This window comes from Amblyomma mixtum, chromosome 3 (assembly GCF_055824585.1).
Source record: "Amblyomma mixtum isolate Tamu chromosome 3, ASM5582458v1, whole genome shotgun sequence".
In the NCBI taxonomy this organism is placed as follows: Eukaryota; Metazoa; Arthropoda; class Arachnida; order Ixodida; family Ixodidae; genus Amblyomma; species Amblyomma mixtum.
This window is the reverse complement of record NC_143014.1, coordinates 334,860,758-334,888,648: the sequence shown is the minus strand read 5'-3', so window position 1 is coordinate 334,888,648 and position 27,891 is coordinate 334,860,758. Positions and strand designations below refer to the sequence as shown.

The window sequence follows — 27,891 nt, the reverse complement described above, 5'->3', positions numbered from 1 at the left end:
CATGACATTTGCGACGCGTATGACCTGGTACGCAGCCCATACGCGTTCATATGAGACACATTTGGGGCACATATGAACTCGTATGAAACATATGTGCTGATACGAGGCGCATTTGTCGACACATATGGCTCATACGCTGCCCATATGAAGCATATATGTGTTCATATGAGGCACATATATTGACACATATAACTCATATGGGCTGCATACGAGTTCATACGAGACACATATCTGACACATATAGCTCGTATGTAACACACACGCACACACACACACACACACACACACACACACACACACACACACACACACACACACACACACACACACACACACACACACACACACACACACACATATATATATATATATATATATATATATATATATATATATATATATATATAAACCTAACAAGATTTAATTCACGACGTTTCGGCTGGAGGACCAGCTTTTTTCGAGTGTATTACAGTATTCGAAACGAGCAGCTTTTATAGCACTCGCGAGGTACACAAAAAAGCGTAAAGCACGAATGCAGAGAATGGTGAAGGGGCGGGGGAAATGAAAAAAAGAGAAAAAAGGAGAAAAAGAATCGGTTACAACTAGAAAAGTCGACCCCTAACGTGGATACAGGTGTTCAGAAGGAGGGAATGACAGAAAGTAAAAAACGGGAGGGGGAGGGGAATTTTCTTTCCCCACCCCCTCATGGCTTCCTTAGAAAGACAGGGGAGTGCCCTTCGAGGCCGGTTACAACCCGAAGCGCTTGACAGCTGCACAGCGCGCAGGCAACATTTCAGGAGAAATTAGTAGGGATGGGGTTCACCAGGAATGCCGAAGAAACACCTCGAAAAAAAGAAAAAAAAAGAAAAACGCCGCTGATTGAGACCTTGCAAAATCCCACTCAGAAAAGGGTTGTAGCAGCTCATTACGCATTTCGGCGACAAGCGTGAAGCGCTTGTTAGCTGCACAGCAACATTTCAGGAGAAAGTAGTAGGGACGGGGGTTCGCAGGAATGTCAAACGAACACCTCCGAAAAAAGAAAAAAGAAGAAAAAACGCTAGTGCGCAAGAACTTGCAAAATCCCACTCAGAGAAGGGTTGTGGATGCACAACACGATACAAAATAGGTCATTAGGAAAAAACACAAGTTTCTAATGAATCCTTACACAAGCACTTAATACACAAAAAAAAGAAAAGAAAAGAAGAAAAAAACAGAGACAAGGCTAACATTAAACACAACACCAGAAACGAACTGCAGTCAGTCGCAAGTACAATGTACCGTAAGACAAGAGGAACTGCAAGACTATTCTGTACAAATGTAACTTTTCAGTGCGCGTGAGCGCGTGCAGAACAGAAATGCGTAGCAATGCAATACAATGCATGACAATACAATACGTCAGGAGACACAATTACTCCATAAGACAGCAGATGTTAAAGTTCACATCCGCTTTGCGTGAAATCCCTTCACCACCAATTTGGCGTTCCGAGGACCCATAAAATCGCAGTTTTCAGTTCTCTTTATGCAAATATGGCAAATCCTACGGGACATTAAAGTCCCTGAAGCGCTTTTTGCAAGCGATTCTCATTCTCTCTCTTCGAATGTCTTTCTTTCATCGTGATGGTGGTGAAAACTTTTAATTGATGAAATAAACCTTGGCAGCCACAGAGTTGCCCCGCTACATGGTCGGCGTCCCTAGTCCGGGACACCGCATAACGAGGCCCCGTCTCTCGCCCGTTTCACCAGAGCCCTTTGGGACTCGGGCAAGGAGCAGTTGAGGAGGGCAGTCTCCCATGCCTCTCTGGAAGGGGTAGGGGAAGCGGGGAGGTGGGGAGTTTGAGTACATGCCCACACCATGTGGAAGATATCACAGGTCTCCCCACAGTTCGGGCATCGTCCTTCCGTGCTAGGATCGTAATGTTTTATGATTGCAGGACAGAGTAGAGTACCCGTCTGCAGGCGCCTTAAAGTGCGCTCCTCCGTTTTACTCAGCCCCTTTGCAGGGGCCAGGAAAAGGCGGTGGCTGTCGCTATAATGCGTTATTATATCTTTGAATCGCAGCAGCGGCTGGTTAGTCTCCAAGCCAGAAGAGCTGGGATGAGGAGCCCGGTGAATAAGCGCTCGGGCAGCCGCGTCAGCGGCCTCATTACCTCGTAAGCCCTGGTGGCCAGGAGCCCAAATGATTCTTTTCGGTGTTGGATCAGTGGCAGTCCGTCTTAGAATGCAAGCAGCTAAGGGGGAGATCTCCCCTGCCAAGTAATGATCACATGCTTTTCGGGAGTCCGTGATGATGATTCTAGAATTGGCGTGGGCGGCAGCAAGCGCTATCGCTACTTAGTCGGCTCGCATTGAATTCGGGGCTCGAAAGGAGAGTCCATCAACGTGCATTTCCTGGTGAACGACAGCGGCCGTGTAAAATCCCTTGGGCGATGGCCCTTCTACGTCTACATAATATACACCGGGTCGGGAGCCGTGTTGTCTCTCAAGAGCCCGAGTCCGCGCTTGTCATCTGTTTTCGTGCATGTCGGTGTCCATGTTACGGGGGAGCGGGGAGACCCAGAGCATATGGCGCCACAGTACTGGGATACGCTCCGCCTCCTCTGGAGTGCAGTCGTGTTGGATGTGTAAGCGGTTTAGCAGGCGGCGCCCAGGGGCCGTCTGCATGAGCCGCCTGCAGTGATTCACGAGGTGGGCCTCCCGCAGCTCCTGGTAGGAGTTTAGCACCCCCAATGCCTTGAGTTTGGCATTAGAGGTAGCCACCGGGAGATCCAGGGCTCGCTTTGTTGCCTTGCGGATGATGGCGTCTATTCGCGCCTCGTCCTGCTTAGTAGTGCGGAGATATGGCACGGCGTAGAGGATCCGGCTAGTCACGAAGGCGTAGACGAGCCGAAGCGCGTCCCTGCCCTGCAGACTGCCCCGCTTGTTGGAAACGCGGCGGATCATGCGCCCTACCTGTTCGCCTACTCTCTTGAGTTTCACAATAGTGGAGTCCGGTCTGAGTCTGTGGTGAATGAAAAGGCCCAGGATACGGAGCTCCCCCACCTCTCTAACAGGACCCCCTGATAGATGTGAATTACTGTCCTATCCTTTGGGTTCGCTCTGACATGCAGAAGCTCTGATTCGCTGGAGCACACTGGAGCCCACAGTCAATAGCATACGCATCGACTATGGAAGCGGCCTGCTGAAGGCGGTCCTCCATGTCCCCAAGGCTGCCCTCAGGGGTCGGCACTTATAGTAGCTGGAGCCTACACGAGCAGGATTGACGGAGTGCCTGTAACGCGCATAATCGGCGTCCAGTATTTTGTCCAAGTGCTTCTTCTCTTTGCCATGCACTCTTGAAACGACTTCCCTTTAATCGAGTGCAGTTAACTAGCAGTCTGTGTGATGGGGAGAAAAAATACGAAGGTAGTCAAACAATTGAAGGACTGTGCCAAGTAGAGTTGTCCTGGTGCCTTTCAGGATTTGGTCGCAGTAGCCACGTGATTCGTATTTAATGCCTTGTGGTGTGATCGGCACATAAACAGTAGGCATAAATAGTTTGAAATGCGAGGTATTTGCTGGCTGCAGTGTCACGAGGAAAGAAAAAGATCAAATAAAATTAAGTGCAATCTTGAGCGGGAGTCTGTTAGCAAAATATTTGCAATGAAAATATCCCTCAACCGGCAAGTAACGCACGACGTCAGTCATAACAGCGATCAAAAATGTTGTAGTTTTTCCAATTACATTTTATTCGCTCTAAGTCTTATACTGCACTGGTGACGGAATTAGGCTGATCAAGCAAGGGAAGCGAGCAAAACACGTTTAATACTGCTGTTGTTGGAAATGTCTTCACCTTCCTAGAAAGACGAAAAACGAGTGGGCTTGGCGGCACTGGCACGAACAGAATGAACAATTCACTTCTCACGCTCCTCCAGGTGCTGGCCTATTCTGCACAAGTTCTACCGGAACATGGTCTCGTCAACGTAGCGTGGAATACGGCATTCCTTTGCGCCGCACAAGAAACAGGAGCGGCTGCAACAAGCTCTGACGAATGGCAATGGACAGGCAACCGCTGCGTCGGCACAGCACCATGCAGGAGCATCGACATTATTGGCGGAGGCGTTTTCCTTGAACCTGCTTGTCCCTGATTTCGGCAGTGGGCTTGGCGGCACCGGCGCGAACAGAATGAACAATCCACTTCTCACCCTTCTCCAGGTTAGTGAAAAACGTTAGTACAGCAGTATTAGGGATGATTGTCCTGGTTTGCTAGTGCGGCCGAGCCCACATGCCCTCTTGTCTATTGCTGTTGAGTGTTGCAATGTCATTTCTGGCATTCTGCTGTGTTGTGGCGATATTGAAACGAAACCGGGGCCCGATACGGCGGCTTTGTTGCAAACTATTCTTGACGGTCAAAACGAAATCAAGGCGGATATACCAGAAATGAAGCAAAAGCTGTCTAACATGGAAACGGTGATATCTCATGTGACTGAATTGGCTAAAAGGCTTGAGGAGTCTGAGAAAGAACTATCTAGTTTGCGTGCAAGCATGGATAACATGTTGAGAAAGATTGACGACCTCGAGAATCGTTCTCGTCGAAACAATGTTGTCATTCACGGTATTCGTGAGGTTCCAGATGAAACGTACGAACAGCTAAAAACCAGTGTAGTAAGCGGTGTTTTTCATGAAAAACTGGGCGTTTCCGTGGCGAGCACCGAACGTATTCATAGGATAGGACGACCAAGCACAGAGCGTCCCAGGGCTGTAATTGTGCTTTTTGGCAACTACAATGAAAATGTAGAAGTACTTAAAAATACCAAGAAGTTGAAGGATACAAATTTTTCCGTTCACGAAGATTTCTCAAGTATCGTCAGGAACAGAAGGCAAAACATTTGGAAGAGTGCTGCAGATAGCCAAAAGAACGGACAAAAAGTGGCTGTAATTTTTGATAAGCTCAAAATAGATGGGGTCATGTATGCTTGGAATGACGTTACAAGCGAACGTTATCAGGTTCATCAGCCGCTATCAAATGCTTCCACGTCTGCCCGACAGAGAGCTTCTACGCCTACCCGGAGGAGTGCTTCTCCATCTGTTCAAGACTGACAGACAAGCGGAAATGAATTTCATATACTAAACATAAATGCACGCAGTCTTGTTAATAAGATAGAGGAGCTGGAGCACGTTTTATTAGAACACCAACCTGATGTCGCAGTTGTCACGGAAACTTGGCTTCACCATGATATCTTGGATACGGAGACATGCCCCCCTGGGTATGGCGTTATCAGATTTGACCGCAGCAGCCGAGGGGGAGGCGTAGCTAGTTTCATTGACAGTACGATACAGCACACGGTTATTTCAGGCCCTCATAACATAACATCGAATCCGCTCTTTGCCGAGTCTATCGCGGAACACATGAAATTTTAATTGGCGCTGTGTATCGTCCTCTGGGCGCAACTTCAGACGTCATTGATGCATTGAACGACTTTCTACACCACTTGCGAATTCAAAACAAAAACGCGATAATCGCGGGGGATTTTAACGTCGCGGATGTGAAATGGGATGAAATGATGGCGGGCCAACGTGAACGAGAGGCAGCGCTCGGTCTTCTAGATTAGTGCTTTTCTCATGGGCTTCAGCAGGTAGTACGAGAGTACACAAGAGTGCAGGGTAACAGCAACTCAGTTTTAGACTTTATTTTTCTAACTCAAGGTCTTTTGTCACAGCCGGTGGAGGTAGAAGTGTGGCCTGGTCTTTCCGATCATTGTTTAGTTAGTATGAAATTATCCTTTGAAGTGTCATCTTACAGAGATTTTAATAGGGCAGACGACATCGCCGTACTTGACGAGCTAGATTACTGCTTTTGGCCCGTTTGAAGAACTAAGCTGTAACGAATCAGTAACTGTTAATGAACTATGGTTAGAATTCAAATCTTTAGTCCATAGGTGCATAACTCGTTATGTGCCACTGGTCACAAAAAAGAAACGTGCATGCAGTCCTTGCATAACAAGGAACATTATTCAACTAAAAACAAAAATCGGCAGGCGTAGGAAAAAGTACCGACGCACACTCGATCCGGCTGCGTTGAGTGACATGCTAGCTCTAAGTAGTAATCTGAGGTCACTCATAAAAGAATCTAAATTTAAGTTTTATAACTTTACATTGGAAAAATTTCTACGCGAATCACCTCAAAAGTTTTCGAGACACTAGGCAATACCAAAGAAAAAAGTCGCGGAGATAAGCGCAGAGAGCGGACCTATAAGTGATAAGACCTATAAGTGTGCGATCTTTTCAATAGATACTTTCCAAGTGTTTTCAGTGAAGACAATAACAAGCGAGCGGATACTAGGTTCGCTGTTGAAACACGCGTAATTGACGACATAAGCTTACCGATAGAAGGCGTACTGAATTTATTGTTGAGCCTAAAAACATCAAAATCAATGGGCCCTGATGATATTCCTAATCTGTAATCGCAGAATGGTCAGCTAGATACCTCGTACTAGTTTTTAGGAAGTCACTATCACCAAGCACGGTTCCCGATGATTGGAAAACTAGCAAAGTAGTTCCTATTCTCAAGACTGGAGATCTTGAGAATAGACTGGAGTGTAGTGGTTGTTTTACAACCATACACAACAATTCTAGACAAAAACATTTTTGAGCGAGAAAACTTTTATGAGGGCAGTTTCTTCAGATAATGTAATATATCCATAAAACAATCAATATATCCGCAGATCACCATAGGGTAGTCTCGCATTTTTTTCTAATAACATTTTCGCTAAGGTGAAATAGGTTCCACCATTGGTTTTCTATGGCAGTCTTAACTCTTTGATGCGATCGATGGAAACACTTTAAAAGAAAAAATTTGCTACATATCAGAACACTGGACCATTGCCTTCAATATTTCCATAAAAGTATCTTATAATTTTTCAATTTAAAAAATTTTTGTTCGAAAATGTTGGACTTCGTTGGCTCCCGCCCCTCTTTACCGTCTCTTTCTGCGTTGTTCCTTTTTCTTCGAAGCCTTAATGTGGCGTTTGCGCGCAGTTCTTTTTTATCATTTTTGTGCCTTCACATGAGCCTCCGCCTTTCGTGCTCGCCGCGGAAACTTTCTTGACAAAAACCACTTCGCCTTCCCTGCGAAAGTTCGAATTAAGGACGAGCGCTCTAATCTGGCCATGCTATTCTCTCCCAGCAGCCAGCGCCGTCTAATGCCAAGCGTCCCTATTAGCTGCGTCCCCGTGTCCAGTGTCACACTGGTGCCACAGTCAAGTTTGGTAGTTAGGCAAAGGTGTGCTATGTTTTGCAATCGAGTAAATTTTGTCCGTTACTGTACAAGTTGTTCTGAATCATTCGGTATCCCAGTGAAATTCTTCCCTTCGCCGAAACATAGAGGTTCTAGAATACCATACGCATACTTCCTTGAAATCAACCAAAAACACTCGCGCTGGAGTTGTTTTCAGTGCAATTCGTGAGACACACGCTGTTTAACATTACGTTTCACCCATTCGTGACTAATTGTCTGTCCAAGAAGTTTAGGGAAATCTCCCAAGGTGGAGTAGACTTGTAATGAGGACGGAATTACCCGTTAGTATCCCCCAAGCATAGGCATGCGGGTACATATAAAAGCGATAGAGAGCTTTGTCTGAAATTTAGCACTTGAAGATAAATTCGCACTGTTTCGTGGATAGAACCAGAACCTGGGCACACCTCCTGGCCTCGGCAGTCGCTCTACCCCCTGAGCTAAGCAGGGCGGCTAGTGGGTGGTAGGGCGAGGGTGAATTGATTCGGCTCGCATTGTGGTACAATTCCTGAAGCAGGAAGAATTTTTCTTGAACATCGAAGCTTCCACGAAACCTTATAGCTTTTCTTTGTGACCATGCCGCTGCGCTTGGGCGGATGCTGATGAGTTAGTACTTTGTTATTATGCACAATAACTCTTTTTTTAAGAACGAAAAATAATTTCGGCTCCTTATAGCTACGCTTTGCCCCACACAAAATTGAGATATTCCGGCGTCGCCAATTTTGCGCTGGGCCTCCTTCAGATCCAAATGCAGCGCTACAATCTACCTTCTGTGTGAAGAGAATTCTCTCTGCTATTCGGCAGGAAGGTGATCCTTCACTGGCACTCTGCCTAGAACATCTTCCCCGCAATGGCTTTATTCTCGTTAACGCAGCCTAACATGCTGGACTATTCAAAGAATAAAAAGACATCAGGGCAGTGTACCACACACAACGGAGACATTGTTGGGGATCATCACACACATTTATCTGCGATAAAAGATTAAACGAACATTACACATTACACATTACACGACTGCTTGCGCGCGCAGGTCCGTGCAGGCCATGCTGGTGACGATCTCACGGCAATGCACTCCCGCCAGCGCGCGCAAGCAGTGGTCCTCGACAAACGCCGAGCTTGAGGCACCGCTCACACCGCGGAGTCAAGTGCTCCAGCAGTCTGAATTATTGGTGGCTCACGGTGAGGCCGGGCAGCCTGTCTCGTGTCGCAGCCCCGACGAATCACCAGCTGCCGGCCGCAACCGCCCGTCCCCCAGGCACGCAAGGACGCACTGAGCGCGCCGAGTACCCGCAGGGCGCAGTGTCCCGGGCTCGAACCTGCGGGCCCATTCCGTGGTCACAGTTAAAGCTAGGCTCTGGGCAACTTCTGTGCTGCTCCGCAGAGCCAGAGTGCGACTAAGTTGCTATGAACAGCACGCTTGACGGCTGGTTAGGAAAGAAAAAAGTGCTCAGAAAACACCTATATGATCAAATGGGTGGAAACAATTGCCAATACTGAATTTCACTTTTCCTCCACGAATCAGAGCACGACCAAAGACGAAACTAGTAGTATAAAGAGAAATACTGCGTGCCAGGGATGCCATGACTTAGAGTGACAGAGACTGGTTCAAAGTGCAAATGTTTAACACTGCTCGTCAGCAGTACCAGTGACCAGGTAAGCTAGAACTATCTAGGTAGCCAGAAGAGTTAATGCGGGAACATGGGAAGAGGGTATCAACTTGAATGACGAAGCTAAAAAGCTGTTGATCTGGCGTCATGTGAAAGTCAGTGGCTATTGACCTTCGGGTTGTGACAGGAAACATCTGCAGCTTGCCTGAAGTTGGGCTAGTTGGAGCATCGCATCAATGCAGAACAGCGCTGGTACAGTTAAACAAGGAAACTCAGGCTAAGCGCTCCTTAGTAATACAAATCTAAATTTAGGCTAAGGTAGCATGCATGCTCGTCAAAACTACAAACGAGAAGAAACTTGTGCGCGCACTACGCTATCTGCGAATGCACTTCAGCGTTTGATAAGTGCAAGGCGTTAAAAAATAAAGAACACCGGGCGAGGGAAATCTTTGAGGTGGTCTTCAACAACAAGACAAACCGTCAGTGTGTTTTAAGTGGCACGATGCATTGTTCGACCAAGAAATTCGGTGCCGAAAAGCTCAGCACGCGGATCTAAACGAGCCATATAAGCCGATGACTAGCAGCCACAGCTCAGAGCTCGGGAAAGGGGTCGTAGAGGTTTCATTCTACTATTCCTCATCATTATGATGTTTTATTTTGATCTTCTAGCGAGAGCTACATGTCCGTATTCTCCCCGTTTCGCTGTGGCCGGTGGCCGCACCGCGAGCTGAGCCGTTGCCTGGCAACCGCCGCAGCTGGCAGCGCTGCTCGCCGCGCCATGGTATGATGTCAGAGGAGGAGCAGGTGAAAGCGCGTTGCAACAACAGAGGAGGAGCCGGCGTTGCATCGTGTATATAGGAGGGTCGGCTCGGAGGGATTCGTCAGCAGGTATGAAAAGTGAGTCGGAGAGACTAAAAGAAGCCAGGCTTCGTCATCGGAACGAAACCAAGAGGAGGCAGCGAGCCAAGGAGGCGGAGGAAGAACGAGCCGCATGCCTTGAGAAGTGTCGTAAGTACGAAGCGGCTAGGCCAGTGGGTTCAGATGAGGATGGTTCGTCGTACAGTTCGGCATCTCATGCCAGGGCCGCCTTTGTGGCAACTGAGAAACAACAAGATAAAGACACTGAAAATAAATGCGTTACACTTTAAAATGTCTAGTCTTTAATGTAACCATAACTTAACGATATGTAACAACAAAACATAATCACTAAGACGTGCCAAGCTAAACGATAAAGATGTAACCATAAAGATAACCAAGTTAAACGATAAAGATGTAACCATAAAGATGACCAAGCTAAACAATAAGATTAACCGTACCGCTCGCAATGCACATCCAGGCATAACTGATCTAAGCCAGAGAATTTTTTTATTTATTTGCAGAAAATTTGACATTGCTGGCTATTGCGGATTCCTAAACACCGTTCTGGAATTTTCCCACTCACTGATTATTGAATAATTTCAGCATTTTGTTTCGAATTTTGACCGCCATAGCTACAGTGTATGGTTATGTGTCAATATCCGGCATGAGCGACCAAGCCATTATTACAATGAAAGCGAATGTTCGATGCATGTGACCTTTCCCGGCATAAAAATTTCAATCATCCGGTGCTTCGACCTGCCTCTTCTTTGCTGCCTGACGCCTTGGCTGCTTTCCCTTTATACCAGGAAACCTCAGCGCCGTCGTGAGGTATATTTGCTGACATAAAAGCCTCGCTGCCTTGGTGGGCGCTGTCATCATCTCCACGGCCTTCGCAATCTGCCTCCATTGAGCCGATGCTTTTATTGCTGCTTCGTAAGCTGAACTGTGCGTCGTGAGTATGAACACGGCTGTACTGGTCTTACGTGCTCCCGTGACACACCTTCCCGCAAAGCTATCAAGGCTCAGTGATGGACACTGGGTTGCAGACGACATTACGGATGAGAGGAATTTGTTATACAATGAAAACACCAGCCATGGTCCGAGGATTTTACGTTGCTTTTAAGGTACCCGCTTGCCCATTCGCAGTGCCACAGTTATCGGGTAGGGGCCTAAGAACGGGAAGAGCAACAGTCAAGAGCGAGACAATACTTACTTCCGAACAGATACAAGACTACATAAACTCCCTGTGAGTAACGCATTCCAAGGCGGCCTTGACTGAGGCAATGTCTGATGCACCTAGTTTTGGCGTAAAAGTCCATTCCCAGCAACGTAAACAAAGCACACACGTAAAAAATCCCTAGTCACTAATTTATTGCAGAGTTAAATTGTATTTGCAAAGGAAAAATCAACTTTAGTATTAGGCATGAAGGCGCCAGCAGTGGAGCGACTCTGAGCTGCTGGCCGATGTCACCTGCTTGTAATAAATATTTAAACGAGACCTTGCATCGCTGCTTTGGGTGCCACGCTTCAAGGTCTCTTGGTAGTCGAAGTTAACTAGTCCGTAGAGTTAAGTGTTGCCGATCAAATATCATACTTCAGTGGCGTCGATCGGCATTGAAAACGGCTGTGTTGTAATATGAGCATCGGCTTTCGTGATCGTTGGTTAAATGTGCATAAAGTGGGCCCATGTGCCCGTGGTATATAGAGCAAAGGAACTAGAAGGCAATCGCGTTGCTTTGCCGTCAGCTAGGTTAATAAATGGCATACACAATAAACCACACTGCTCGACGTAACTCTCAGGAAACCGACCACTTATGGATTGGTTTTCGGTACAGTAATCCACACAGAACTGCGAAAGCAAAATCATTTACAGCGTTATGAATCCCTTCCAATAAAATCAGAGGGGAGACTGAACTCCGCCATAAGGGTGCCACACGATAGCGTTAATGGAGTAATGCCCATATATGCGGAATAGGTCATTATATACTTTATATTCATCGATCGCTAGGCGACCTCATACCGCTCCTGGCGCAGTGGTGAAGTGCTAAGCGATGGCAGGTGCGGCCACCGGCGGGGCTTCGGTGACCAATGTTGCTCTTCGCGAGCAAACTGCAGCGGCCAATCATTAATTTAACTGGCAACTCTCCAGATTGGCAGTTTGCTCACTATCCGATGGGTAAGCTGCGACGACGTCACCAGGTCACGTGACCGAGGTGGCCCACCTTCCACCTACGAGGCCCGCCTGAGTGAGACACCTAGGATGCTTCTCTGGGGATTTTCCGTGGATTTATCGCGCACGGAAACGACTCCGACGACGACGTCGCCTTTTCAGAGACACGGGCTCATTAACCGTTAACCATGCACAGTGCACAAGTTAAAAGCTTGTTCAGTGGGTTTGAGAGAACCAAATCAAATTTATTTCGTAGCTGTCACTGGGAGCTAGTGTAGGCAGCTGACAGCACCAAGAGGTGCGTGACGCCCGGTGAAGCGCATCGCTTACCGCCCAGTCGACGTCCCAGCGGAGGATGGTCCCCAGTTTGGCGCAGACGAGGACCGGCGGAGACGCTGAGAAGGGCGTCGACAGCGTCTCGTCAGCTGTCGACGCTGTCGACGCCCTTCTCGGCGTCTCGGCCAGCTTCAGGGTGGACGGCGGCACGAGGCAGAAGCAGCAGCGGGGCTCCTGCACACACAGACAGCGGCCCATTCACGCCGTTGGGTTCTTTTCCTACCTGCCAAACATTGGACTTGTGTTCGTCGGGGTATGTAAAAACAGCGGAACGGGTTGTGAACGAAGCGCTGCTTACTCTGTGAACTTGCTGCCGCGAATTCATTGTTCGGCGGGTGACAAAACCTCTCAATCCCTGTTTCAGTGCTTCCCGAATACTTCACAAAGAATGCATGTATTACACAATGCGTAACCAGACCTAAGGAGCAGGAGGAGGAAGAACATTTATTTTCGCCAAATATGGCGCGGCAGCCACCTCCGGGTCCGCACGCAGGCGTCCAGGGAGGCAGTCTGTCGCACCGCGGCCGGAGTACATCCGATCCCGTCTAGGAGAGGAGGTCTTCAGCCTCGGCCGCCAGGCGGACGGCGAAGCGCTGAGTTTCTTCGTCGGAGCTTCTCAGCGTGGTCTCCCATTCATCGCTACTTTTAATCGCGTTGCGCCCTGGGGCACGAACGCATCTCCAAATTATGTGATCTAATTTTGCCACGTGGCCGCAAAATTTACAAATTTCGGTTTCTGCACCGTCCCTCTTCCGCCCTCTGGCACCCGTCCAACTCCTCCACAGGGGCGAGAAGAAACTTCTAGCTTGGAGTCTTCTCCAGTCGTACGACTCCTTTTTACTCAGCGATCTCTCCGGTGGCGGATATATCCACCGGTCTTTCTTCAGATATTCGGTTACATCCCTAAACGTACCAATACTTTCTTTGCTTTTAGATGATGTTGTGGAGGCGTCCGCAGCACCCCGAGGTAGCGAGGAGCGGGTCAGCATGTGGGCAGCCTTGTTGCCGTCGATACCGGCGTGTGCTGGGGTCCAGATTGTAGTCACGCATTCGGCGAGAGACGACTCGTTCAGAATTTTGGCAGCACGATTGCTGACTCTACCCTTGCTAAAATTCCCAACCGCCGCTTTGCTATCGCTGAAGATGTGTTTCACGCCTGGTCGTGCAATGGCAATGGCTATTGCAATCTCCTCCGCCTCTACCGGCGGTAGATCTCAGTTTCTTTCGATTCCTATGGCGATCCCGGTGTCTAATAGGGCGAGTAAGGTTACGTCGCCTTCTTTCCTGATCGCTGCATCGGTGTAGGTGACCGATCCCGGCGGGAGTTTGTCCAATTTGTTAGCGAGGTGCGTAGCTCCGCTTTTCCTCCTCCCCTCGTCGTGTACGGGGTGCATGTTCTTCGGTATGGGCGAGAGGTATAGATGCTTTCTGATTTCTCGATCTATGCTTTCCCTGACACTTTCGTCTTCCCCTGACGCTAGTAGGTTTACCCAGTCAAGGATTTGTCTACCTGCCATCGTTCCTGCGAGTCGCTCTCGCTGGGATATCCTGACCGCCTCAGCCAGCTCTTTCCACTCATTATGCAACCCTATTTTTTCTAGAATGTCGTTAGAAGTAGTTATGGGGAGCAATAAGGCGCACTTCGTGCATCTCTTAATTATGGTGTTTATTTCCCGTTCTACGCTCTTGTTGGCATTTAGCAATGGAGTCGCGTAGCGGATTCTGCTCGTGACAAAAGCGTGTACGAGTCTGAGTTTACTAGCCTCCGTGAGGCTACTCCTTCTGTTGGACGTCTTCTTAAAAACTCTTGACTACGAGCTCCGCCTGGTGTTTTAATTTCTTAATCAGGGTTTTGTTACTACCCCTGCGGTTGATAATCATAACTAATATTCTAATTTCATCTACTTTCGGGGCCTCGTTCCCGTTGACTTTAATTTTGATGTCTGGAGTTATCTTCCCTCTACTGCTGATCATTACCAGGAGCTCCGATTTTTCTGGCGAACAGCATATACCTACGTCCTCTGCGTGTTTCCTGATTATGTCTGCTGCCTCTTGGAGCCTGGATGTGATGTACGAGTCGTTCCCTTAGCACATCCAGACGGTCACATCGTCCGCGTAGATGCTTAGCTTTAAGTCATCGAGATGCCCTAGCTTACGGGGGAGCTTCCTCATTACGATGTTAAAAAGGAAGGGTGAGAGCACAGCCCCCTGCGGAGTGCCTCTATTGCCCAGCGGGAACTCCTCCGATGTTAAGCCCTGAGATCTGATGATCGCCGTCCTGTCTCGCAGGAATGATCTAATGTAGTTGTAGGTTCTTTCGCCTACTCCTAGCTCAGCGAGCCCGTCGAGAATGGTGTCCTGGCTGACGTTGTCGAAAGCTTTCTTGAGATCTAAGCCTTGAATGGCTTTCGTATTTTTTTTTCCTGAAGTCGCTGACTACATCGTTATGTAGTCTGAGCATGGTATCTTGCGTACAGAGACCGTGCCTGAATCCGACCAATTCAGCCGGCCACGCATCATTCTCTTCAGTGCATGTGGTTAGCCTCCTCTGAATGACTTTCTCTAGTAGTTTGCCTACGCAGGAGGTTATTTATATTGGGCGGAGATTCTCTCAGCCCGGTGGTTTTTCCTGCTTGTGGATTAGGGTGATCTTAGCCCTCTTCCACTCTTGGAGTATTTGACCACTCTCCCACAACTGATTTAGATATCTGGTTAAGGCTCTGATCGATTCGTCGTCCAGATTTCCGAGCATCTTGTTATTAACGAGGTTTCGCCCGATATTTAAAAGAGCGATTAGCCTGGCAGGTAAGAACCCGCTAATAATAGCCGCCGATTTTAATGCCAGACATCGAGAATGGGGTTACACGACCAGCAGTCCGAAGGGTCAAACGCTGTTGGAAGACATCAATGAGTCAAACCTCTACATCGCTAACGACATCACATGCCCGACGAGGGTGGGCAACAGTGTGTCAGTGGACACAAACCCGGACTTGATTCTCTGCCATAGAACTGGCATAGTCAAGTGGACGAACAAGCATCAGGATCTCGATAGCGATCATTACGTGCTAGAGGCAGAACTAAGCAGGAAAGTGAGCGTTAAGCTCGCTGTGCATCGGAAGGAAACCAAAGTGGATTGGGATAAAATCAGACAGATAAGAGAACGGGATGGAAATTGGGGATATTGAGTGCATTCAAAATTGGTCCACCCAATTAATTAACCATGTAAACGAAGCCAGCGAAGAAATTAAAGGCGAAGCTCTCCCTAAGGCGATGGATAGCAGGCTATTGAGCATGTTCAAAAAGAAAGAAGAGCTAACGAAGAAACTCAAAAAGCAAAAGTGGAACCGAAATCTCAGGAGCGAGATAGCAAGACACAACGTCGAAATAGAAAAACACGCTCGGAAACTCGAGTCGCAGCGTTGTGATAACAAATGCGACGAGTTGGAGGCCACCGTGAATGGGGCCAAGACCTGGCAACTGCTCAGGTTCCTGATAGACCCCAGTAAGTCCAAAACGGCTGCCAACATAGAACAGGTCAAGGCGAGGTATAACTTTAAGGGTACGGACAAACAGCTCATCGAGAAGCTCAAGTCCACGTACGTAGCTCCCATCGCCACAGCGCATTACAGAAATTACAACGGACCGGCGAACACCAAGCTTGACGCGCCCATAACAGTGGCAGAAGTCAGAGCGGAGGTGCACAGCCTAAAGAGACGATCGGCCCCCGGTCCGGACCTCGTTAATAACCAGACCTAAGCTTTTACTTTACTGCATGGCCCGCCACACAGGCATTTTGGCACATTCGACTTGAAACGAATACCTTCTTTACCGAAGTGGATGTATATACTGCCCACTGTTTCTTTTTTCTATCAATACACATCGGCTAGAGTGTTTAGGACCTTTTCTATACCTCTTACACGCAGAAAAAAAGGTATAGCGCAAAATAGACAGGACCAAAGAGCTGACAGCCAGGCGCTGACTTACGACTGATGATTTTATTGCTATGATGGCGCCATAAATATGCTGGCAAGCAAGCTTCAAAAGCTAGATAATGAGGCTGGGAACGGCAGGTTTTCCGGAACACATCATGCACGCAGTGGCGGAAAAGATGCTTGCCGTATCGCTGCTTATGTGGCCGCAGGGCAGAGCGTGCACCCGTGAGTGAACTCTGATGAGCCTCTGTGTGTACTTCAAACAGCCGGATTTGACGTCCCGTCTGTTCCGCGCCAGGTAGTTACCCGCAGTGACAAAATCTCCGCGTTTGCTACCTTCGGCCTCTTTACAGCTGGGTGCCCTCACACCAGCTTATCTGTACAGTGAGCCGCGAGCGTGTGTTTTTCTTTTGTCCTGTTTCTCCTTTCTCTTGGAAGAGGACACGGCACGCGCGCGGTATTTCAATATTTACCTTGAGCGGCCGGCCGCGACCACCAATTGAGTGTGCAGGTGCTCGGATGCTCCCCCACAAACAATGGCCCCGCGCGATGCTCTCACTGGCGCAGAACAACGCACCTCTGCCGGCCTGAAAGTCATCGCGTGGGCCGCAATCGGCCGCTCCCCTTCCACCACAAAATTTGCACGCTCACGCACCGCATGCTCTCGAAAACCTTGCGCTGCGCAGCACCCCACATTTGTTCTTTTTTTTCATATCCTGTATTTGTACACTGCCGCGCCCTACCCCTATCCTTCTTCTATCACTTCCCCATTTCGTTCCTTCTCAGTGTCCTTATATTTTCACTTGCCGGTGTTCAGGTGCTTCACGCTTTGATGGCACATGCCGCGGCTAGCAACATCTGTTCCTTCAGTTTTTATTTTTATGCCAATAAATAGCCGCTAACAACAACAACAACCTCCAACCAAGAACAAAAAGTGCCTCCTGTAAATATTTTCAGAGCTGTATTTTTGCGGTAATACTTTATGTACATAAGGTGTCGCACAACTTGAAAAGAGTAGTCGGGAAAGCTGGTGTGCGAATAGTCAACTCTGAAAGACCGCCATCTGCCGAATGTGAGAAGAATCATGAATTCCTTTGTGTGTCATGCCGAAAAAAGTATTGTACAAAAGTAAGCTATCCAGTGGACTATGCTACATCGGACAAACAAGGAGATGCGTGAATGACCGCTTAAGAGAACATGAATACTCCTTGGCACCACCCCCAAATCTAATCTTGCTTTATATTGCTTTGAGTGTAAATGCACCGCAGCCTTCAGCAGAACAACCATTTTCGACAAGCATAGAGACTAGCGCACAAGAGAAATAGTTGAAGCGTTACTGGTTCATCAAGAACAAGAAAAGTGCGTGGGCAAGTCATGTCTTGCGCTCACTCAAAAAGATATTTATTATCTCCGCGTCTAAGTGTCTACCATTGGTTTTACCTCTTTCCTTCTTTCGTCCTGTTTGTTGACGTGCTGAATAAGCGATTCAAAGCCACGTGTTGATTGTGCATAGATTCTCCTTTTCATTGCGCCATCATAGCAATAAAATCATCAGCCGTAATACAGCGCCTGTGTCTGTCCTGTGTCTGTACCTTTTCTTGCGAAACGTACCGACTAGCCAAGACAGGTACCCTAAACACAGCAATACCTCTTACATGGGTGACACTGCTTTCGTCCCCGTTATTGTCTACCAGTGACATAAAAGTGGCCAGCGCAACGAGGGCATGAGCCAGCATGACAAATCATTGATTGATCGATTGATTGATTGATTGATTGATTGATTGATTGATTGATTGATTGATTTATTGATTGATTGATTGATTGATTGATTGATTGATTGATTGATTGATTGATTGATTGATTGATTGATTGATTGATTGATTGATTGATTCATTGATTCATTCCGTCTCCGGGGCACCTATTCAAAGACACCGCCTTTCATATATTGACGCCAAGGCGATCGCTGAGCTGAGGAAGCTGGATGCTAAAAACGAGTCCGTCTCATCAGTTGGCTGACGCGACCGTAAAACATGGGCTTTAACTCTCTCGGCCGTACTTCACGGCTGGCCCGTAAAGCAATCGGTGTGCAGGTGCTCCTAAAGTACAACGCAGCACGCGTTTGAGAGATAATTGCGATTAATCGTCCAGTTCGCCGTTAAAACGAGACCAGGTGGCCACCGCGATGGCTCAGTGGTTATGGTGCTCGGCTGCTGACCCGAAATACGCGGGTTCGATCCCGGCCTCGGTGGTTGAATTTGTTTGGAGGAGAAATTCTAGAGGCCTGTGTACTGTGCGATGTCAGTTCAGGTAAAAGAACCCCAGGTGGTCAAAATTTCCGGAGCCCTCCACTACGGCGTCTCTCATAGCCTTAGTCGCTTTGGGACGTTAAACCCCATGAACCAACCAACCAACCAACCAAAACGAGACCAGGATTATAGCGCAATTCAGCCCGGTATGCAACGTGTACCCATGACTTATGAATGCGCACCGGATGTTAGAGCATGCCGCTTCTAATAATTTTCTCTGCTCGCGTGCTCCGTTCTACTTTTGGGACAGCTGCAATTTGTACAAACGTCTGAAGCGGAGGTGCCCAACATTTGAGATATAAAAGATAAGCGCGTGACCGATGTGAGAGGGTGCACATGAGCATCAGCATTAGGAAAATAGATGCACAGCGTCTTAGCAGAATGCATACATGACGCTCAGCGAGCAGTGCTGACATCATGGATTGCGCTCCTGCAAGCGTGCATGCGGCCCCTCTATATCCCTTGAATAATGTAAAAGCAGCGCCATCTCTCTCTTCCTGCACAGCCACTCCCTCTCTCCCATTTCGACCATGGCTTCCCCTACATGGCGCTCAAGCATCAGACGCTCTCGAGAGCGATCACCGTACTCATCCCATTTGTGGTTGGATAAGCCGCTCGGGTTCTTTGGTACCGCGAGGTAAGAGGAAGGAACAACACAAAAAAATGCAAAAAAGCGCGTGAAAACACATGATGTCATCCGGCGAGTGGACAGGTTTAACTTCGAGGGAATGCGCAGGGATGGAGGCGGGCAGCATCCTTCAAAGATGGGCGTTACTTTTAGGGCGATCTAGTCAATCCGCGCACGGCAGCGAGCCGAGGTGACCAACGCCCGAGCTCATGGCGCCTCTTTTCGACACCGGAAAGCAAACGCCGCGGCACTCTGCCTGGTAAGCGCTCTTGAAAACGACAATGTAACAGCGATTCGCGATCAGTCCATATCGTTTGAAGGATCAACTCACTCTTGACTTCAGCTTAATGCTTGTTCAGAAAAGCAAAAATAATCAAAGTCACTTACTTTGCACGAGTACTTCATTACGTGCACCTGCCATAGTTTCAATTGGTTCTTGTCAGCGATCTAAACACAAGACAGGGCAGAAAAAAGTTTGCATGCGACCGCTGGCAGCGTCGCGAATAGCATCCCGAAAATAAAGGAGGCGCGTACTACTGACCCTCCGGTAGTCAGTTTGCGACGCATAACAAGTATTCACTTTACATGTGCAGACAGCGGAATTGCGTCACAAAGAGTGCAGTTTAGACTGCCTTTACAAGCACGTGGGTGTGAGCTACTGCGTTATTTACGAAATGTTAGGCGCATTTTTCAATGTGTAAAAAAATTACCTTCTGTTATTAAGCGTTTAATGTGTATCCCCTCCTTTAATTTTCCTTTTCAATAAATAGAACGATCGCAGCAGCTAACTTTATGCAACCGTGCTTTGGACGCGTTAAGTTTACAATTGGAAAGATCCGAAAGAGAACACATCAGCATATCCATGGCTACCAATAAAGATCGAGGAAATTCACATATATTCGTCCTCACACCCACGTGCTTGTAAAGGCAGTCTAAACTGCACTCTTTGTGACGCAATTCCGCTGTCTGCATATGTAAAGTGAATACTTGTGGCGCGGCTTTTCTGCGATACCCAGTGCAAACATTCCGTTTGAACCTTTGCAAGGCTCCGCAAGTCAGCTTTCCTGCTTAGCAAAAGCCCCTTCACTATGGCATCAAGGCCCGTCCTAGAGGCAGAATTTGGGTGTAGCGCTGAATACTACTCCCTACAGCTGCGTTTCACGCTTCCTTCACATCTGTAACGCGGAGAGGTTGAACTGCATCTGGGCAGCAATGGCATGGCAAACCTCTGCTTAATCCTTTTATCGCTGCAACACAATGCAGAATCGTGCAAGAAGGGCGCGCAGAACTATTCGGACAATAGATTTAAGTTGACCCCTTTTATAATGGCCGCAGTTGTAACGTACGCACGTTCATTATGAACGATGTCAAGGCTCCCATGAAAATATACATATATTATATTCGGATACAACTTAACTCTGTTGTGAAGCTCCGCCCGCATTCAGGAGCGACGCACAGAATTCTTCTACGACAACAAAGTAGTCTGCTATTAAAACTTTTCTTCTAACCTAAACATGAAGGTGATCAAAAGAACAAAAACTAGAAGCTCTAGAATTTTGACTCCTCATTTAAAACAGTCAAACATAAAGAATCTGATTCCCTTTACTGCTGTTATTGGGGAGAGCCGTAAGACAGGACGCCGCGGACCGTAGCCCAGTGTTACAGACTGCTGTTTTTGTAAGTTGTATCCAACTTCATGGCAATGGCATGGATTCTCAGGTGCAACGAATAACTGTGGCCACAAACTGGTTTACAGAGAATGAGGAGGCCCTGTACACTCGTCCACGGAGCCGAACAACCCCCCTCCCCGATTCTTTCAGGTGCAGAGAGTGACGAGCGAGTCCAAACTACCGTGACCCCCCCTCCCCCTTCATTTTTCTAAGGAAAGAAGGCGGCCACCGCAAAAAGCAAAAAAAAAATTAGCTGAGGTGTAACTCTGGTTAAACCGGGCAAGTTGCGTAAGCAAGCAGCAAGTGTTTTGCCCGAGGCGAACGCGCGTATTTATTCCCCGTTTCCCTCCCGCTTCTCTTCTCTCCACACTCGAAATATCCGTCGAGAGCGCGCGACTAGGCGCGCGACAGCGGCGGCGGCGCAGCGACGGCCCTACCTCCTGGTGGAGCGCGGCATCTCTGACCTCGGCCACCGCCGGGAGCTACGCGACGGCTCGAAAGCTGGCGCAGTATTGCTTACGCAATAAAAATTTGGCGTTAGTGTCCATCTGTGCACGGGCATGGACGACAGCGACCGGCGGTCGCTGTTTGTCATCAGGGAGACTCACTAAGAGGAGCGCTTTGGAAGCTATGTTCTCGTCCGCTACAGGCGCGAACTAAAGGCTTGGATGATACGTGACCTTTTTTGCTCAACGAGTGTGCCACTAGGCGCAAATTTGTGCCAATGGAGATGACAAGCGTGGCTTGAAAAGAATTGGAAGGTCTTGATCGAGCTAGACAACGGCGCAGCACACTACGTGCCAGCTTCTCTCGCTGCGGTGACCACGCTCTTCTGCCACCGACAGCGATGAGCAAGACCAGCCTCTTGACATGCGCACAATACACCTGCTCATGGTGTCCTATCTGCGGCGTGTAACCAGCGCATACGGGTAGCAACTGACTGACTAGGGGACAGCGTCCCATTTTGTACCTCTTTTTTGCACCATGGATTGATAAAGACGCTTAGGCGGAACTGACAGCGGAATGCATAAAGATGCATAAAGAATTGCTTCTATAGAGCAGAGTTAACAAGCCCAGGTGTGATGGATGATGGAGGACGGTGCAGAGCACCCAAGTTATCGGACGCGTATGCATTTGTGGCAACGTGTCGTCGATGCCCACCCAGCTCACCTAACACTTAGCCCCCCGGCCCAGGCGCCGTGCCTTTGCCGGTGCTCGGGCAACTTCGTGACCTTCGTGCAAGCAGCAGCCCAGTCGGCCGCCCGTGACGCCATGGGAGGCCCGGGACCTGCTGTGCCTCCGCTGTTCCGTGCGTCGCCCCCAACGGCGCACTGTTTTGTGTTCACAATTACTTCCGACGCGACAGCTGACGACATCGTCTACGGCATCGAGTCGGCTGTCGGCCCGAAAGGGCTAGAGAGCCTCCAGCACCATGGAGGCATGAAGTTCTGCGTCGCCATGGCCTCGGCTGCGGCGGCGGAGAAGATGCTTGTGGAAGGCGCCTTCAACCTGAACGGCACTTCCATCCTAGTAGCCTGCGTGGGTCCCGCCGTGGTCCACGTGACGACTTTTCCTGTGCCGCTGTTCGTGGGAGACGGGGCGCTGGCGGCGGCACTGAGCTCCTACGGCAAGGTGCTGGACATGACCCACCACGTCCTCAAGGGCCGTCGTCGCGTCGGCAACGGGACGCGCGTGGTCCGGATCGAGATGAAGCAGGCGGTGCCGAACTTCCTGTCCGCCCAGGGCCACCGCGTCATGTTTGACTACCGAGGCGTCCCGAAGGTGTGTTCCCGCTGCAGGCAGGACGGCCACATCGGCGCGGCGTGTCGAACGCCGCAATGCGCTCCCTGCGAGGTGTTCGGCCACGACACGGCCGGATGCGGAGCGGCTTGCAGGCGCTGCGGCGGAAGCCACGCCACAACGGACTGCCTGCGACCACGGTCCTATGCGGCGGCCGCTGCCTCGAGGAAGGAACCGAGCAAGGACAACGTGGCCACAGAAACGCGGAGCACACCAGCCGTCCGGACGTCTGTTGCCGACGCGGACCCTACGAGCAGCCGCCCGAGGGAGCCCGAGCCCGCCCCCGCTACGGAAGTGCCCGTGAAGGAGCAGCACGAGGGGACGCCTTCAAACGAGGTGGAGTCGTTCGGTGCAGTTTTCGCGGAATCCTTGCCGCCGCCACCCGGCACAGTTTCCTATGACACCGAGAGCAGTGGCGACGAGTCGAGCGTGAAGTCGGACAAGCTGGAGGAGGTAGCGGACAAAGTCACGCCGCTTCGCCTGACAGGCGACTTGACGTGCGGGCAGGCGTCAGGGCCGACGACTCCTCACGGTGCGGACGACGCGCGCTTCCCATCACCAGCCAGCCACACCCTCCCGTCGGCGACCCTGGCGTCGGCATCGGCTTCAGCTGCGAGCGTCGCCAAGACCACGCAGCAACCGGTGAGCGAGGCCTCAAGCGCCGACGACCCCTAAAAAATGGACTTTTCCAGACTCGACTACAAACGTGCCCACCCTCAATCATCGGAATCCGAAAGGCCCGTTAACGAACGCTGTAGCAAAAATGTGCCGCGCGCTTCAAGCGCCGCCCATGGCAGTACTCCTTAGGTTGTATGTTATGCCGTCGGTGCTCTTGGCAGTCATGGTGGTTGTGCATCTCTTCTCCCTGAATGTTCGGGGATTTCAATCCGTAGACAGACAGAGAGAGGTGATGCACTTTGCCAGGGCTAGGGGTGTCGACATCCTGTTTTTACAGGAATGCAATTTCCGTACTTCACTTGATGTGCTGAATTTCACCAACCGGTTTTCTGTTTTTGCTTATTTTTCGTTGTCTGATTCCCATATGTGCGGTGTTGGTGTCGTTTTTGTAAACCCCTGCCTGCGCGCGGGTGCTCATTGCACTTTTGGACTGGATGGCCGCACTCTTGCGGTCGATTTTACACTAAACCAGCGGCGGGTACGTGCGTTGGTTGTATACGCCCCAGCATGGCAGTCTAGTAGTACCGATTTTTTTGACCGCCTCGACTTATTCCTCCTTTATCCTTACCATACTTTAATCATCGGTTACTTCAATTGTGTTCTTAAGATCGACCGTGACGTCCGCCGTTATTCCGGTGCCCCCGCGCTCCGCGATCTCGTGACTCAGTTCCGCTTGTCTGACGCGTGGGTGCAGCTTCAGGGGGATGCCTCTGGAGCGACGTGGGAGAGAGCACAGTCAGCCAGTCGGATAGTCAAATTATATTTTCCACCAGAGCTCGCTTCTTTTGTCGTCATCTGCGAGCAGGGTCGACTTTGGTGAGGACACCCCACGTACTATCAGCGTGAAATGAAACGCGAAAAAAACAACTGGAACGCGACCACAAAAAATCAAGCATATTATAGGCTGGATGTCACGTTTTAGTGACGGCAGTTTCGACGTCTCCAGCACCTATGCAGGTGAAGACACTTGATCAGGGCGGCACACTCAGTGCTTCGTCGAGGACGTTTAAGGCAACGCGATGAGTCGCTGCCGTAGCTGCAGATATGGCTTTTTCCGTGGAAAGCTTGATCGATTTGGATCGAAGGTCGATGATAGCCCGATGTTCATTCAGGAAGTCCATTCCCAAAATCACGTCTCGCGAGCATTTCTGTAGGACCAGGAAGGTTGTAGCACATGTTCGCCCATTTACTGTAACTCTCGCAGTGCAGCGTCTTTACGGCAAAATAAGGTTACCACCTGCGGGGCGGATCAGAGGGCCATCCCAAGTTGTTGTCACTTTCCTGAGTCGGACAGCGAATGGCCCGCTCATGACGGAGTAGTCAGCTCCCGTGTCTACCAAGCCCAGTAACCGCATGACCGTCGACCGTAACTTCAAGGTCACTTGCTCGCGTTCTTGTATTGCTCGTTGGCTTTGGTGTCCGATCTCGGCTTCGTCGGGTAGTGAGGCTGCGGTGGGCATACTCTGGCGTTACTGCTATGGGCAGCGGTAAAGGCGTCAAATCTGGCCGCGTCATCATCGTCGTCGGTGCTGTCGTCGAAGTTGTCGTCGTAGCTGTCGTCTGAGGTGTCGTCGGAGTTGTCGTCGGTGGAGGATCTTTGTCCTTGCGCTTAAAAGCAACCTCACCTCCAGAGGCTGCATTATTCAGTTTAACTTTCGGGGGCTGGGGGAGCGTCCACGCACGGCGTAGCCTCGGCTAGGAGATATATAGCGCGGGGACGATGGCGACGGGGAACGTGATAGGCGCCTCGGCGATGAGCAATCTCCCGACGCAAAAACTTCGATTTCGGCTGGTCGCTGGCCGGGTCGGGGTCGTGGAGCGTCGTAAGAGAACCCTCGGATGCCCAGTCTTCTGTATGGTCAGTGCCGGAGAATGTGACCGGCTTCGCCACAGTGGAAGCATAGTGGGAGGCGCTGATCGGGTGTTCTCCACTCGTCGCATTTCCTCGGCCCTGTGCGACGCTCGTAGGACGGGCGGGTTGGGGTGAGAGGGCGGCGGTCCAACGCAGCTGGCTGAGGGCGATAGGGGCTTGGGTCCCGTCGTCGAGGTGCAGGACGGCGCACTGCTGCGGCGTAAGTCATAGCTGGAGGCTCTAGAGGCTGCGTGGTAGACTGGAGTCAGGTCCTCCGGTGAATGACTCAGAGGGCTGGCGTCACGACTTGTATCATTGTAGCCACGTATCATTGTAGTGTTTGTTCGTTCACGCTCAAGGCTGCAGGAAAGGATTGTTATCACTTTTGTTCGTGGCGCGAGAAGCGACCAGATTAATCTCGATTGATCGCAGCCATGAAAGACTGCATCTAGGTTTTTCCAGATTACTGTAGATTATCTTGTCCTGTTATCTGGAAGTTTCCTTGCCGGTTTTAAATTGAGTGATGCCGCGAGCGGCGGACATTCGTAGTTCGACGACCGACGAGCACGTTTGTTGCTTACGCCGCCGCCGAGTGATTCAGTTCTTTTGCGGGCGCAAGACAGCCCAAATAAAGAGCTTCGTTTGCAAGTTTTGTTGCTGTCTTCCTGACCGCTGGACTGCCGTCACTACAACGTGACATCTGGTGGAGGTGCGGGGTAGCCTTTCATGTTCCGGACACCCCCTACAAGTCGTGACTCCAGCCCTCTGAGTCAACTACCGCAGGGCCTGAGTCCAGTCCACCGCGCAAGCCGACGCCTGCAAAAGGACGCACCTGAGTTCGGGATTCTGCCGGACCCTACCCGAAAGCGAAAGCCAGCAGCAACGTCTACCATGAGCTTGCCCCAGACGATGACTCCAATCATTCTTCAGCAGCCGCGGGTGCCACCAACCTTCGACGCTTCGCCTGGCGCCGACCCCGAAGAATGGCTGGAGCAGTTCGACCGTGTGGCTGTCTTTAACAACTGGGACGATGCCATGAAATTTAGGTACGTCTTCTTCGCCCTGGACGGGCCAGCAAGAATCTGGTTTGAGAATGAGGAAGCTAGCCTTACGGATTGGGAAACTTTCAAGGAGCAGCTTCTCAAGACCTTCACAAACGTAGTGAGAAAGGAGAGAGCCCAGCAGCTGCTGCAGTCTCGCATACAACACCCAAACGAGAAAGTTGCAGTGTACATTGAGGAAATGAAGCGTCTCTTCCGGCGTGCCGACGCGAGCATGAAGGAAGAAGAGAAGGTGAAGTTCCTTATGCGAGGAGTTAGAGCAACTGTTTGCCGGCCTCGTCCGCAACCCACCGAAAACCGTCGCGGAATTCGTAGAAGAGGCATCCACATTGAAGAAAACTCTTGACGCCCGAGCCCGCCAATATAACCGCCAGCAGCGCGTCTTCTCAGCAAACTGCCTGGACACCGTTAACAACGATAACCTGCGGGAGGTTATCCGTCAAGTTGTGCGAGAAGAGCTCCGACGATTGCTGCCAACGGGAACGCAGCCGCAGCTTTCATCGCTCACTGACGTCGTCCGGGACGAGGTTCAACAGGCCTTGGGTGTGACGCCGACACCCACGCAGCCTCTGCAGCCCCCCGCCATGACTTACGCCGCAGCTGTGCGCCGTCCTGCCACTCGACGACGGGACCCAAGCCCTATCGCCCTCAGCCAGCTGCGCTGGACCGCCACCCTCTCGCCCCAACCCACCCGTCCTACGAGCGTCGCCCACAGCCGAGTAAATGCGACGAGTAGAGAACTCCCGACCAGCGCCACCCGCTATGCTTCCACTGTGGCGAAGCCGGTCACGTCCTCCGGCACTGCCCATACTGAAGACTGGGCATCCAAGGGTTCTCTTACGACGCTCCACGACCCCGACTCGGCCAGGGACCAGCCGAAATCGATGAGTTTTTGCGTTGGGAAGGATGCTCATCGCCGAGCCGCCTATCAGGTTCCCCGTCGCCATCTTCATCGCGCTTTGTATCTCCTAACCGAGGTTACGCGATGCGTGGACGCTCCCCCAGCCCCCGAAGGTTAAACTGAATAAAGCAGCCTCTGGAGGTGAGGTTGCTTCTCAGCGCAAGAACAAAGATCCTCCATCGACGAAAACGCAAGACCATGCCTCAACTACGACGACAACACCGACGACGACGACGACGCGGCCAGACTTGAACCTTATACCACCGCCCAGAGAAGTAACGTCGGAGTACGCCCACCGCAGTCTCACTGCCCGACGAAGCCGAGATCGTACACCGAAGACAACGTGCAATACGAAAACGCAAACAAGTGACCTTGAAGTTATGGTTGACGGTCACGCGGTTACTACCTTGGTGGACACCGGAGCTGACTACTCCGTCATCAGTGGGCCACTCGCTGTCCGACTAAAGAAAGTAACAACAACTTGGGATGGCCCGCTGATCCGCACCGCAGGTAGCAACCTGATTACGCCGTCAGGACGTTGCACCGCGAGAGTCACTGTAAACGGGAGAACCTATGCTACAACCTTCCTGGTAATAAGGGAGTAATTACTCATTGACATCCACCCGAGAGCAGCCATACGGCTACAAAGGAAAGCTATACAGCTTTCTCAGAAACATCGTAGTTAAAGAAAAATTCGTCCCGGTCCGGGGTTCGAACCCCGGACCACCGCTTCACAGGAGCAGTCGCTCTACCGATTGAGCTAACCGGGACCACAAGCTTACGGTAGGGCGAGAGCGAATTGATCAATAACTCGAAGTGGGA

The 27,891-nt window shown here is 50.2% G+C and overlaps 1 pseudogene; it reads right to left on the bottom strand.

Annotated features, from left to right (window-relative positions):
- Positions 1-1,692: 1,692 nt before the first annotated feature.
- LOC149356028 (uncharacterized) lies at positions 1,693-3,208 on the bottom strand (annotated as a pseudogene).
- Positions 3,209-27,891: the final 24,683 nt, after the last annotated feature.